We start from the raw sequence: 14,545 nt of genomic DNA on the forward strand, positions 1-14,545 counted from the left end.
GGGAGGTGCTGCCGAAATTTTGCGTCGGATCCGGAGCATAGCATGGGAAAATGAACCCAATCTACACATACTCGGGTGGGATTAGGACCTATCATTACCTATTAGAGTGTAGGTTGCATGGACGTAATAAAATTGACAAAGTAGATCAACTGATGAATATATACATGGTGAATTATGTATATATTTGTTGTGTGTCCAGTAGCTCTGAAAGTCAAGATGAGTGATCGTGCGTGGATGTATACCGGTCACACTGGTCAGAACAAATGGAGCGCTGAATGGTTCACAAAAACCAAGGGGTTTGTGCAAGCCGCATTTGCAAATGGCCAGAGGAAAACCTGGTGCCCCTGTTTTCGGTGCGGCAATTGGGAAAAGAGGACAGAGGATGAAATGGGCAAACACCTGCAGAAGAGTGGTTTTACGCCCAATTATACGGTGTGGACATATCATGGTGATTCTGCCCAACGTGACAGAGCTGAGGTGGATCGTCGTTGCACCGACGAGCATGGTACCGGGGTGGAAAACATGGTGCAAGACTATGATGATGCTCGGGATTCGGACGAGGAGATGGAGGAATCTGCAAAGGCCTTCAATGAAATGTTGGAGTCTTCAAAACGTCCGCTCCACGAGCACACTGAGCTTTGTCCGTTGGATGCCATCTCACAAGTAATGGCTCTGAAGGCTCAGTTCAACTTGGGCAGAGAATGCTACGACGCAATAATAACAGTATTTGGACGCTTTCTACCCAAAGGCCATGTAATGCCTGCAAACCTGTACCAGTCGGACAAAATCCTCTGTGCACTGAAGATGCCCTATGAGAAGATACATGCCTGTGAGAAAGGATGTGCCTTATTTAGGCTTGACTATGCGGACTTGAACTATTGTCCCATTTGCAAGTCTTCCAGGTATGTTGTGGTAGACAACGGTATGGGTGAGAAGACACAGACCAAAATCCCCGTTAGTGTTCTTCGGTATATGCCAATCGTACCAAGACTTCAACGTCTTTTCATGGTCGAAGAGACGGCCAGACAGATGACATGGCACAAAACAGGCAAAAGAACTGAATTAGATGCAGAATGGAATCTGATGATGGTACACACATCGGATGGTGTTGCGTGGAAAAAGTTTGATGAATTACATGCTGACAAAGCGGCAGATCCGAGGCATCCTCGAGTCGGCATCAGCACGGATGGGTTCAGTGTGTTTGGTATCATGGCAGCCCAATACAGTTGTTGGCCCGTATTTGTCTTTCCACTCAATCTCCCCCCGGACAGATTATGCAAAGAAAGAACATTTTCCTAACGTTGATCATTTCAGGGCCCAACTATCCGGGGAAAAATATGAATGTGTACATGCAGCCGCTTAAGGACGAAATGCAAGAAGCCTGGGATAATGGGTTCAAGACATACGACGCCTATAGCAAACGGAACTTCATAATGCGTGTCTGGTACATGTACTCGACGCATGACTTGCCGGCGTATGCGCTATTCATTGGCTGGTGTGTGCATGGAAGGTTCCCGTGCCCCACATGCAAGGGAGCTCTTGAGTTTCGTTGGCTCCAGGCCGGTCGCAAGTTTTCTTGCTTCGACATGCATAGACAGTTCCTGGATCCTCGCCATAAGTTCAGGAAAGAAAAGAAGAACTTCATCAGAGGTAGAGTTATCAAAAACTCTGCACCACCTGCGTTGACAGGCCAACAGACCCTGGATCAGTTAAACGCTCTCGAGCCAGATCCAGAGCGTCCAGGGTACTTCAAGGGGTATAATTCTAAGCACGCCTGGACTCACAAGACATGCTTATGGGATCTGTCTTACTTCAAAGACCTCCTTTGCCCACACAACATCGACGTGATGCACACTGAGAAGAATATCGCCGAGGCACTTTTTGGTACATTGTTCGGCATAGATGGGAAGTCAAAGGATAATACTAAGGCTAGAGTCGATCTGGAGGCGCTATGTGATAGGCCGTTACAAAACATGAAAGAACCGAAAGGAAAGCAGAACTGGACGAAGCCAAAGGCATGGTTCAATCTTGGAAGGCCAGCTATGAGGGAAATTATCTTGTGGGTGAAAATGCAGTTGATGTTCCCCGATGGGTATGTAGCGAATCTAAAGAGGGGAGCGAGTCTTGATAAATTGAAGATATTTGGTCTCAAGAGTCATGATTGGCACATATGGATTGAGCGGGTAATGCCGGTGATGTTGCGTGGCTTCATCCCTGAGGATGAATGGCTAGTACTGGCAGAACTCAGCTATTTCTTCCGTGTTCTTTGTGCGAAAGAACTATCGCCTGGCGTGCTAGAAGAAATGGAAGAGTTGGCGCCAGAGTTGATCTGCAAGTTAGAGAAGATCTTTCCATCGGGCTTCTTTAATCCAATGCAGCATTTGATTTTGCATCTCCCGACCGAGGTAAGATTGGGGGGGCCCGTGCAAAATCGTTGGTGCTACCCAACTGAGAGGATGCAGAAGACGCTTCGACAAAAATGTAAAAATAAACGTAGAATTGAAGCATCGATGGCTGAGGCATTCATCACTGAGGAGGCGGCAAACTTCGTGACAGCACACTACGAAGCCAAAAATCGTCATTTGCATAATCCGAAGCCTCGGTACAATGCTGACGAACCTCAAAAGGGTGGATCCAACCTCAGCCTACTCAAAGGGAATCTCGCACCAGCCAGTGCTTCGAAACCAGTATCTTTGGATAACGAAGAATGGCGGACCATTACGTTGTATATCTTCAACAACCTGACAGAAGTGCGGCCGTACATCGAGTAAGTTCTCGGTACATTGTTTTGCAACTTCTATTTCCTTTGAACTGCTCTTATTCCTGGATATTTCATACAGTTGATACGTCGCCATATTCTCGTATGGAGCGGTAATCCAAAAGGATTCCGTCGAAGAGTATGAGCTTCTCGCAAAGCAAGGAGGCGGCTATCCCGGTTTCATCTCTTGGTTCAAACAAACGGTAATTTCTATTAGACCATTTCATTACATTCGCTAATTTCTGCCTAATGCAACAATCCTTTTGTATTAAACTTGTAGGCTAATTCAGAGTCTATGGACGCCGAATTGAGACAAGTCGCTAATGGTTTTGACTATAAGGTCCGTTCATTTGACAAATACGACATCAACGGGTATCGCTTTCGTACCTATGGCAAAGAGCTATCTATGGCCGACCGAAAGTCTACAAATTATTGTGTATCTGCTATCGGCGAAGGAGGTACCGAGTATTATGGGAGAGTTGAAGCAATTTATGAACTTATATTCTATGGTGACAACCCACCGAATGTCGTACTCTTCAAATGTTATTGGTTTCAGCCGAAGGAGACTAGAAGGACTCATCAACATATAGGGCTAGTTGAAATCAAACAAAGCACCCATTTAGATGTTCCTGATGTCTATATTACGGCTCAACAGGCGACCCAAGTATTCTATCTACCCTGGGCCTGCCAAACTAATCCAAATCTGAAAGGTTGGGATGTCGTTTATGAAGTGCCGCCACGTGCTAGACTATCTCCCCCAAAGGAAGAGGATTATGAACCTCACATTAACCCAGACACATATGAAGGAGAATTCTTCCAAGAGACACGTCTTTCCAAAAAGCGTTTCAAGAACCGCTATACTTCACCCCAAAATATTGAAGTAGACAGCGATAGTGAATCCGACATAAACCCAGAGGAGGAACAAGAAGAGCCAGAACAAGAAGAGGTTACTGCTGCGGATGACCTGTCAATGCTTGACCGATTACGTCAAGGTGGCCTTCCACATGTTGATGCCACTGAACCCTATAAGCCCGTCATTGATTATAGTGATGATGATGATTATGCATTTATTGATGATAGTGATCGAGATTATTAGTAGTGTCAGGTATATAATTTTTTTATGTTGTACTTGATGATGATACACTTAAGTGATATACATATTATTATTCATGTCGGCATTTTTTTTATGTTGTACTAATTTCGTTTACTCTTTGTCATGGCAGGTGTTGAAAGATGGTGGCCGCTGGTAAGTTTCTTCTAGTGTTTTGCTTAACAAATGCATAAAGACCTAGACTTAGCCTTATTTCCTCCCATATGCTTACCACAATGACCTAGAGTTAGCTTCTTTTCCTCCAAAATGACTTAATAAGCTTACTGACCTCCAAAACCATCCATTTTACCTAAGTTAGCTCTAAAACGATCTATACTTGGCTTTGTTTCCTCCAAAATGACCTAAGTTAGCTCTAGTATGCTTAGTTAACTAGGTTTGCTCAATAATGACATGTACTTAGCTTACTTATGTCAAAAATGGCATAATTAGCTTAGTTAGCTCATAAACAATCCATTTTACCTAAGTTAGCTCTAAAATGACCAATTATACCTTACTTAGCTCATAAATGATCCATTTTACCCAAGTTAGCTCTAAAATGACCCATTTTACCTAGACTAACTCCAAAATGATCCAACCTATGTTAGCTCTAAAATGACCCATTTTACCTAGGTTAGCTCCAAAATGACCCATCTTACCTAGGTTAGCTCCAAAATGATGCATTTTACCCAAGTTAGCTCTAAAATGACCCATTTTACCTAGATTAGCTCATAAACGATCCATTTCACCTAGGTTAGCTCACAAACGATCCATTTTAGCTAGTTTAGCTCCAAAATGACCCATCACACCTAGGTTAGCTCTAAAATGATGCATTTTACCAAACTTAGCTCATAAACGATCTATTTCACCTAGGTTAGCTCATAAACGATCCATTTCACCTAACTTAGCTCAAAAACGATCCATTTCACCTAGGTTAGCTCCAAAATGACCCATCTTACCTAGGTTAGCTCTAAATTGATGCATTATACCTAAGTTAGCTCATAAACGATCTATTTCACCTAGGTTAGCTCATAAACGATCCATTTCAACTAAGTTAGCTCATAAATGATCCATTTCACCTAAGTTAGCTCATAAATGGCATATACTTCTTCTTCTAGTCACCTTTTTCTAACTTTCTTATTTGCCTTTTTGCAGATTTCATTCACTTCATGGAAGCTAGCTTGCTACGATGGAGTGCTTGTTTTTTCCTTCATTCTCCTCTAGTATTCTTCTAGCTTGCTATGATGGAACTTGCTATCTTGATGAAACTTTGCATTGTAATATGTATGGATGGAACAATGTGTATGTGCAACTTGCTATGTATGAATGGATGGAACTATATATGTATGCACGATGAAACTTATGTGCTGGATATGTCATATGTTTGTTGTTAAATAGCCCTGTGAAATATATATATATATATATATATATATATATATATATATATGTCATATATTTGCTGTGAAAATTGCTGGATTAAAAAAAAACAGAAAAAAAGAGGCACCTTTGCCGTCAGCCGCTGATGGACGTGGGACCAGAGTCCAACTTTAGGGTGCAGTCACTGCCTCACCGCCTCGAGCGGGACTCAAGCCCTAGCTAAAGAATGGACATGGGACCAGAGTCCACCAGACCTCCAAGACCAAGAAGGCCATCAAAGACAGAGCGGACTAGCGGCAACCTCGACGAGAGAGTGGAACATGTAGTGACATTCTAACATAGCTCTGTACAAATGAGTAATGTACAAGTGCCCAAAAATAAATAAGGCACTGCTAAGTATTTTCAAATTGGAAAAATATTTTTGATGCACACGATTCCAATCACAAATGAAGGAAACACATAATTCATCCTCTGAACAATGCATTCAAGAGTTAGAAGCGAAGATTACAACACAAGGGTCAAACGCATAAGTGGCAGATGACACATTTAGATAAGATCAGAATGCGGTACTTGCTGAATAGAAGCAAGAAATTAAAGAGCTCAAAAGGAAGCAACAACAATAAATAGAAATTGTCAAGATAGATCAGGAAAGAAAAACCATTGCTTTCAAAAAAAGCAACAAGAAATGGAGGCAGTTCTTAGTCATCTCTTAAGGAAGTCATCACAGTCTTCCCAGGAGTCTGTTTCACACACCATTTACTGATAGTGCATTACTGTTTGTCATGATGCTTTCTCCCAGGTCCTATTTGCAGTGTTTGATAATACGCCAATTTGGATGCTCATTTTAACTCTCAAGTCTTGTTGTTAATAAAAGTTCTGATTGCAATGTTTCATTACAATTTTTTGGCAATTTAAATTTAATTTCTCATACAAATTAAACTATGCATGATTAGAGTCTATATAAAACATGTGACAGTACTGGTGACGAAAATTGAAGCACGCACCAGCGTCGTTACTCTACTTTTAAGCACCCACGTCAGCCATGTGAGTAATATTGTCAGCCCATATGTCTGTATCGTGGACCGGTCAAAACTAATGCCCAACTTATTCCTGATGGGGCGCCATCGGCGATAAAATCTAATGCAGACCCACATGGAAGCAGCCATATCAGCAAGGGATAATTAGATTTATGCCCCTAGTTGTGTCCCACTCGTCTGTTTTACCCCTAATTCCCAAAAGTCACCGGTTCTGTCCAAGTCACTTTGCTCCTCTTATGCTTTTGCCCTTTGACCGTTTGACCGTCAGTTTGAAAACTTCATAACTAATTCATACTAAATCAGAAAAATGCAAATAAGATACCAAAATGTTCAGAAAAACATCACCTATATGTCAGTGTCATTTGCATTCATGAAAAAAGTGTTGGAAAGTGCCCATCCGAGTTTTAGCTCTTATGCTACCACCATGAATAGTACAATCCAAAAAGTTCAAAAAATTCAAAAAAAAATTGGTGGCAAAGAATGACAAATGTTTTAAGTGCCTGCCAAGTTTCATCAGGGAATAACATTTTTGGGTGCCGCGGCAAAAAAAAAAACAATCAGCACTCCAAAATAGATTATTTTTTGCCACGACTTCCACGAATGTCGTTCCCTAATGAAACTTGGCAAGCACTTAGAACATTTGTCGTTCTTTGCCACCATATTTTTTTTGAATTTTTTTGAATTTGTTTAAAGTTTACTATTCATGGTGGTATCAAAAGAGCTAAAACTTGGATGTGCACTTTCCAACACTTTTTCATTAATGCAAATGACACTGACATATAGGTGATGTTTTTCTGAACATTTTGGTATCTTATTTGCATTTTTCTGATTTAGTATGAATTAGTTATGAAGTTTTCAAACTGACGGTCAAACGGTCAAAGGGCAAAAGCATAAGAGGAGCAAAGTGACATGGACAGAACCGGTGACTTTTGGGAATTAGGGGTAAAACAGATGAGTGGGACACAACTAGGGGCATAAATCTAATTATCCCTATCAGCAACTGCTGGCCCATCTATCAGTATCTTTGACCAATCAAACCCACGAACCGATTACTAGTGATAGATTATCGTCATAAAAATGATCTTAGGTGACTGAAAGACCTATCATAGGTGACAATCTGAGCCGTCATCGAAAATCGTCTTTAGTGACAAATTTGAGTTCATCAGCTATGACACGATCTTGTGTGAAATAAAAGTGGTACCATAAAGCATTTATTTTATGTGATGGCGCTTCGGTGGTGGTGGGGTTGACAGTCGGTAAACATCAACAAACAAATTTTGGTGACGAAAACCGGTTTTATGAAACAAGTGGGTCATCACAAAAATGACTACGTTTTGTACTGTTGGTATAGTGGAGCGACGCAACAATTGGAAAGGTCTTCCAGATGATTAAAAAACTGAAGAGGGAGCTCGCCATTTTGCAGAATGGCCCCCGCCAAATATTCCCATCACATGTAGATATAAAAACTACAGATCGGCTGGGGGAGTTATACCACATGGAGGAGATCTTGTTTAGGTAGCGTTCGCGTGTGGATTGGCTCACTAAAGGCGTTTCTAACCGATCCCCTAAAAGTTAAGGTAGTATCTGCCGGAGAAAAGTTAGTGAGTAAATTTTTACTCCGCCAACGGTGACCGCACCTAGTCGATCCCCTATATTTAGTGGAGTAAAAACCAAAGTTTCTTGATTTTTTGTCCTAGCAGCATGAACTTCAAACACTGCACAATACATATCTTAAAGACATTCAAATTAAAACATGCATAGCATAACCGTCATAAAAATAAAGTTTCATCATTTGTTTATTTTAAATTAAAACATGCAAAGGTCACCCAAAAGATATCACTTCGAATGTTTGATCCAAAATCACCACAAACATAGCATGTATATGTTGTGGATTGAGCCAACCAATGGCATGCACCACCAACCCCTCGGCTACCAACACTCAAACAAGGTCGTCGGCGAAGAAATCAACTCCACCATCCTCTCGGCCACCATCAACACCACCACCCTCTTGGCCACCACCATCAACACTACCACCCCCTCGCCACCACCATCACCACCCCCTTTGTCACCACCATCACCACCATCACCACCAGCACCCACTTGGCCACCACCAACATTCCAAAGAGAGGCTTCCAAGATCGCCCACGAATGCGCTCCCAATACTTTCTAGCGGTTTCATAGATTTTGTTTGGATTCATGAAAATGATAGCATGTTCTTCGGCCTTCTTGGCATTAGAAATCCTCTCCTCCTCAAGTGCAAGCCCACGCTCCTCCGTCTTCAACTTTCTCTCTTCGGTCGCCAACTTGTCATTCCATTTCTCATCCTCCAACACCTTGAGCTCATTCCACCTCGCCATCTTCTCTTCTTTGCGTTCGGCCGCCAACACCTTCTTGGTCTCGATCATTGCCACAATTTCTTCTTTGTAAGTGCCACCGAATGCATTTCTCTTCTTTCTTTATTTTGCAATCTTGTTTTCGTCTATTGTTGGCATCTTTGTCAACCTCGTCCTCCTCCTCAACGGATATGCTCAACCTTGATCTCTTTGGAGTGTTCTTCACGATTCTTTGGATCCACTTCTTGTTCTTGCATAACTCTTTGTAGCAATGATGAAACATCAGGGGCTTGTGGCCTAACTTGGTGTTTCTATGCTTGAATAGTTCTTTGATGTAGAGGCCATACTCTACCACTAGCACACCGCTCGGTGGTGCATAATTCACTTGGTTGATGCGACCAGACCATCGGCTACATTGGTCATGAATGGTGCTCCAATAATGCCAAGAGAACCTTGCTTACAGCTTGATCACACGTCCACGGAGTTGTTGTGGTGGTCGGTAATTCTCTCCCAAAACATGGTCTTGATTTGATCAGTTCTGATCGTTGCATCCATGGAGATCGTGCACCAAGCATCGCAAAGAGAAATATCCTCCTTTTGATTGTAGTTGGTGGTGCGGCACCTTAGCACCTTCGTGCTTGCTTTGGTCACCTCCATAACCTCCTCTTCCTCAGCCAACTCCTCATCGGCCACCACCTCTTCGGCCTCCTCATCCTCCTTGGCCTCGTCCACTTCCCCAATCACCTCTTGTTCCATGTCTTAGGCTGCCTTTGAATGATGCCAAAATGAGTCGTAGTTGAGCTCATCAAGTCCAATGGCAGCCGATGACTCCAAAGGCGCGAGGAATACAACCGTGCTCATCTCCGCACTACGTTAAGAACCAAGGTTATCAATCCAGTACAGTAGAGATAAGTATTTCCCTCAATTAAGAACCAAGGTTATCAATCCAGTAGGAGAACCATGCAACACCTCGTTAGCAGTACCTACACAGAGAATAACAAATATTTGCACCCAATGCAAACAAGGGCTTGTCAATCCCTTGGCGGTTAATTGCAAGGATCAAATATCATAGTAATAGATAGATAAAAAAATGAAGTAAATAAAATTGCAGCAAGGTATTTTTGGATTTTTAAATATGATAAATATAGACCCGGGGGCATAGTTTTCACTAGAGGCCTCTCTCTTGAACATAGCATACGGTGGGTAAAAAAAATTACTGTTGGGCAATTGATAGAAAAGCGAATAATCATGACGATATCCAAGGCAATGATCATGTATATAGGCATCACGTCTGAGACAAGTAGACCGACTCATGCCTGCATCTACTACTATTACTCCACACATCGACCGCTATCCAACATGCATCTAGAGTATTAAGTTCATAAAGAACGGAGTAATGCCTCAAGCAAGATGACATGATGTAGACAAAGTTAACTCAAGCAATAGGAATAAACCCCATTGTTTTACCCTTAATGGCAACAATACAAAAACTTGTCTTGTCCCCTTCTGCACTGGGATAAATATCACCGCAAGATTGAACCCATCACAAAGCACCTCTCCCATTGCAAGATAAATCAATCTAGTTGGCCAAACAAAATCAATAGATCGAAGAGAAATACAAAGCTATAGCAATCATGCATAAAAGAATTCAGAGAAGACTCAAATAATATTCATGGATAATCTGATCATAAACTCACAATTCATCAGATTCCAACAAACACACCACAAAAAAGGATTACATCGAATAGATCTCCAAGAACATCGAGGAGAACATTGTATTGCTGATCAAAGAGAGAGAAGAAGCCATCTAGATACTAGATATGGACCCATAGGTCTGTGGTAAACTACTCACAAATCATCGGAGGGGCAGCAAGGTTGATGTATAGGCCCTCCGTGATCGATTCGCCCTCCGACAGGGTGCCGAAAAAGGCCTCCAGATGGGATCTCGCGAGAAAAGGAACTTGCGGCGGCGGAAAAAGTGTTTCTAGTTGTTCTCTGTTGGTTTCCCTATTTTAGAGAATTTATATAGACGGAATTAGGTCAAACGGAGCAACGATGGGCCCAAGAGGCACCAGGGCATGCCCTGGTGGCTCGTGGCAACCCCCTTCGTCTTCTAAATACCTCCTGAATCTTCTAGTGTCTCTTATGTCCAGAAAAAAGTCAAAAAATTTCGTGCCATTTGAACTTCGTTTGGTACAGATTTCCTGGAAAACCAAAAACAGACAAAAAACAGCAACTGGCACTTGGCACTAAGTTAGTAGGTTAGTCCCAAAAAATGATATATAATTGCATATAAAACATCCAGGATTGATACTATAATAGCGTGGAACAATAAAAAAATTATACATACGTTGGAGACATATCAGCGGCCGTCGTCCGCGCCGGAGGAGTTGCCGTAGGGTCCGCCGGGGTAGTTGCCCGAGGCGTTGGCCTAAGATGAGGACGCCGATGTGGCCTTCATCTTTTTTTTCGCAGCCACCTCGGTGAGCGAAGCCGTCGCTGCCGCCGTCGGATTTCGATCTTGTTTGGCTCCGGCGGGAGCGGCAGGAGCAGTTAGAGGAGGAGCTTGAACTCGGTGGGTTTTCTTCATCCCCAAACTCTTCTTCAGCGTAGGAGGCGGCACGTGGGTGATTTTCAGCGGCAAAAAGGCGGCGGCGATGGCCGACGGGTTGAGGGAAGGTCCGAGCTATCCATTCCAGCCGACCAGATGGTCATCGGCGGCAGCGGCGGGAGACAAGGCAGCGCGGGCGGGGGAGGGAGAAAGAGATGCGCCCGTTTTATTCAGCCGTGGCGGGGGTGAGTAAATTAAGGGAGATTTGAGGGGATATTGGGAGGTGGAGTAAATTTTTTACTCCATTATGTCGGTTAGGGGATCGGCTAGGTGTGTTGTAAGGGAGTATAACTGAATTTTTACTCCCTTATGGCCTTATTGGGGATCGGTTAGAAATGCCCTAATGGAGGTAGAAATACCTAGTACTTCCAGTACCGTGCTACTATGCGTCGGCAAAAGAATTTAATCAAAATTTTGTTGCGCGAGGACGGATCAATGACTCAAGACCCACCCGAGATGGCGGCCCAAACTAATTCTTTCTACAAGAATATATTCATAGCTGAAGGTACCTTGGGGATGGAGGTCGTACTAGATGTTGTTCCAGCAAAGGTGATTCCGGACATGAATGTGCGTAATGGCGCCTTTTTCTAGCGACGAGGTGAAAAAATCTCTCTTTCAGATGTACCAAGAAAAGCTTCGGGCCCTGGCGGTTATCCAGCTCACTTTTTCAGCGACATTGGGAGTTATGTGGCACTAAGGTCACTAATGTTGTCCTTCATATCATGTGTGTGATCTAGAGGTAATTAATGAAACAATCCTAGTGTTAATTCCAAAGATAAAACATCCTACTCAGCTATCTTAGTTCCAGCCTATAAGTCTTTGTAATGTGCTTTACAAAATATTGCCTCGAAAGTTATTTCAAATAGGTTGAAACAGATATTGCCTCAGATTATTTCGGTAGAGCAATCCACCTTTGTGTCTAGAAGGTTGATCACAGATAATATCATAACTGCTTATGAGTGCCTTCATTTTATGAAAAGGAACAAAGAAGAAAGAAGTATATTTTGTGCGATCAAGTTGGACATGATGAGTGGGCATATCTGGAAACTATCATGACCATGATGGGTTTGCACCATCCCGGGTATCTTTGATTATGAGGATGGTAAGTTCAATTAAATTCCCAGTCCTTTTCAATGGAGGCAAGTTGGAAGAATTTGAACCATCCACGGGGATCCGGGAGGGGACCCAATTTATCCATCAGCGTGCACCATATTGGTTCTTGGTTTTTATCTCTGCAATACTAGGCTACTTGGCAGTTGGCACTTCACTTTTGCTAGTTTCATCATGCACATGAAAGCATTTGACTGGAAACTCCTCCCACTGATGAGATGCAACATTTAGTTATGTATGCGTCTAAAACATACAGTTTTTAGGCTTGAACACTAGTAATTTATGAACCTCAGCTGCCAAAAAAAAGATAATTTTTTTCACGAATGATGTACTTACGTGATACTATTACCTTATATAATTTCTTCTTATGAAACAATTATATCAACTGTGGACCAATGTATCTTAGCTTATTCATCCCCGTTTTTCTTACATTCCTACCGCCAGATATTATATGTAATATTTCCATCATGCAACATATTTTATTACTTGTAGATTGTTTGCACCGATTGATTTGCAAAGATCTGGAAAGTCAATTGTCATCAAGCTCTTTACTGTCTTTCTGTTTTCTTCTGTGAAAAATGAATCTTGTATGTAGTTATTTAAGTGACATGTGTTGAGGCTTTCTACAGTCATCAAATGTGCGCGTTATTGACTGATTTAATCTCCTTTTGCAGTCCAGAAAATGTAATACGTACCGAGAAAGGCTCACAGCCGCTCTATATATAAAGCAATGACCAATTCAACATACAACTCAACACACACCACTCGGCACCACAACACACATACTCAAGGCACGATACAAGGGTGATAAGGATAGATATAAGCATCCTACTGCTCCAAGCAAACTACAGGTAGGAAGAAAAGGGCACTACTTGAAGCTTTCGGGGGTCTCTCTTGACCAAAGAGATGCCCAACAAGATGAACCAGGAGCTCCAAGACGGCGCCTTCAAAAAGGATATGACACCTTAGTGTCACCACCGCTTGATCCAGGGATTCGGGTTTCCCCCGAAGCATCAGGGGGAACAAAAAGGAACCGAGACGACGCCTTCAAGAAGGGGACGACACCATAGATGTTGTCGTTGTCGACCTGGCAGGGACATAATGGCTTTTCAAACCGACGAGGCCTCTTCATCACCCAGATGGTGTACATGAAGCCACCGCTCGCCGCACAACCACCACCGGTCATTGCACCCTGACCACCATGCCACACACACGACCATGGTAGCCAGACCACATCCGAGCCACGAACTCTGCCCACAAGCACCGCCGCTCCTGATACATCCATTTTGCATCATGTTTTCCTCTGATCTTGAACATGAATATAATGTGTGAATAGTTCCCTTTGTTCTTGAGGACATGGGGGAAGTCTAGTTATAAGTAATCATGTGAAGTCGGTATTCGTTCAATGTTTTGATGATGTGTATGCTGTTGTTCCTCTAGTGGTGTCATGTGAACGTTGACTACATGAAACTTCACCATGTTTGGGCCTAGGGGAAAGCATTGGGGAGTAATAAGTAGATGATGGGTTGCGAGAGTGACATAAGCTTAAACCCTAGTTTATAAGTTATTCTGTATGCGCCTGATTTGGATCCACATGTTTCATGCTATGGTTATATTTATCTTAATTCTTCTTTCATAGTTGTCGATGCTTGCGAGAGGGGTTGATCCTAACAGGGTTCTTTGTTCAAGTAAGAACAACACCCTAGCACCGGTCCAGCCACATATCAAATTACCAAAGTAGTGAAGGTGAATCAACTAAACATGATGAACGTGACTAGACAAGAATTCCCGCGTGTCCTCCAGAACGCTTCGCTCATTATAAGAAGTACTCTTTGCTTATCCTTTGCTATAAAAAGGATTGGATCACCTTGATGCACTCTTGTTACTATTGCTACTTGTTACAAATCGCCTTGCACAAAACTATCTGTTACTACTATTTATAGCATTTGTGAAAGTGTTAGTTATCGACTAGTGGGTGGTGAATAGGTGATTTTTATGAAAGTCTTCGAAATAGACAATGTCTTCAAACACGCGAAACTAAAGCAGCAACTACACATGATACAACAGAAGATAAACTACACTAGACATGCTAATGCGTCACAACAGTTGAAGTGGTATGCAAAGACAAACAACAACTAGGTAGAAGAGAGCAGTGCAGTAAGTGTAGGGGAACGCAGCAGAAAACAAAAATTTTCTGACCTACGCACCAGCCCAGGACCACTATGGAGACTG

General features: G+C 42.5%; 1 pseudogene; it reads right to left on the reverse strand.

The window, feature by feature from the left end:
• Nucleotides 1-7,342: 7,342 nt before the first annotated feature.
• On the reverse strand, nucleotides 7,343-9,348 carry LOC123055562 (uncharacterized; annotated as a pseudogene).
• Nucleotides 9,349-14,545: the final 5,197 nt, after the last annotated feature.

The sequence above is a fragment of the Triticum aestivum genome, chromosome 2D (assembly GCF_018294505.1).
Source record: "Triticum aestivum cultivar Chinese Spring chromosome 2D, IWGSC CS RefSeq v2.1, whole genome shotgun sequence".
Lineage (NCBI taxonomy): Eukaryota > Viridiplantae > Streptophyta > Magnoliopsida > Poales > Poaceae > Triticum > Triticum aestivum.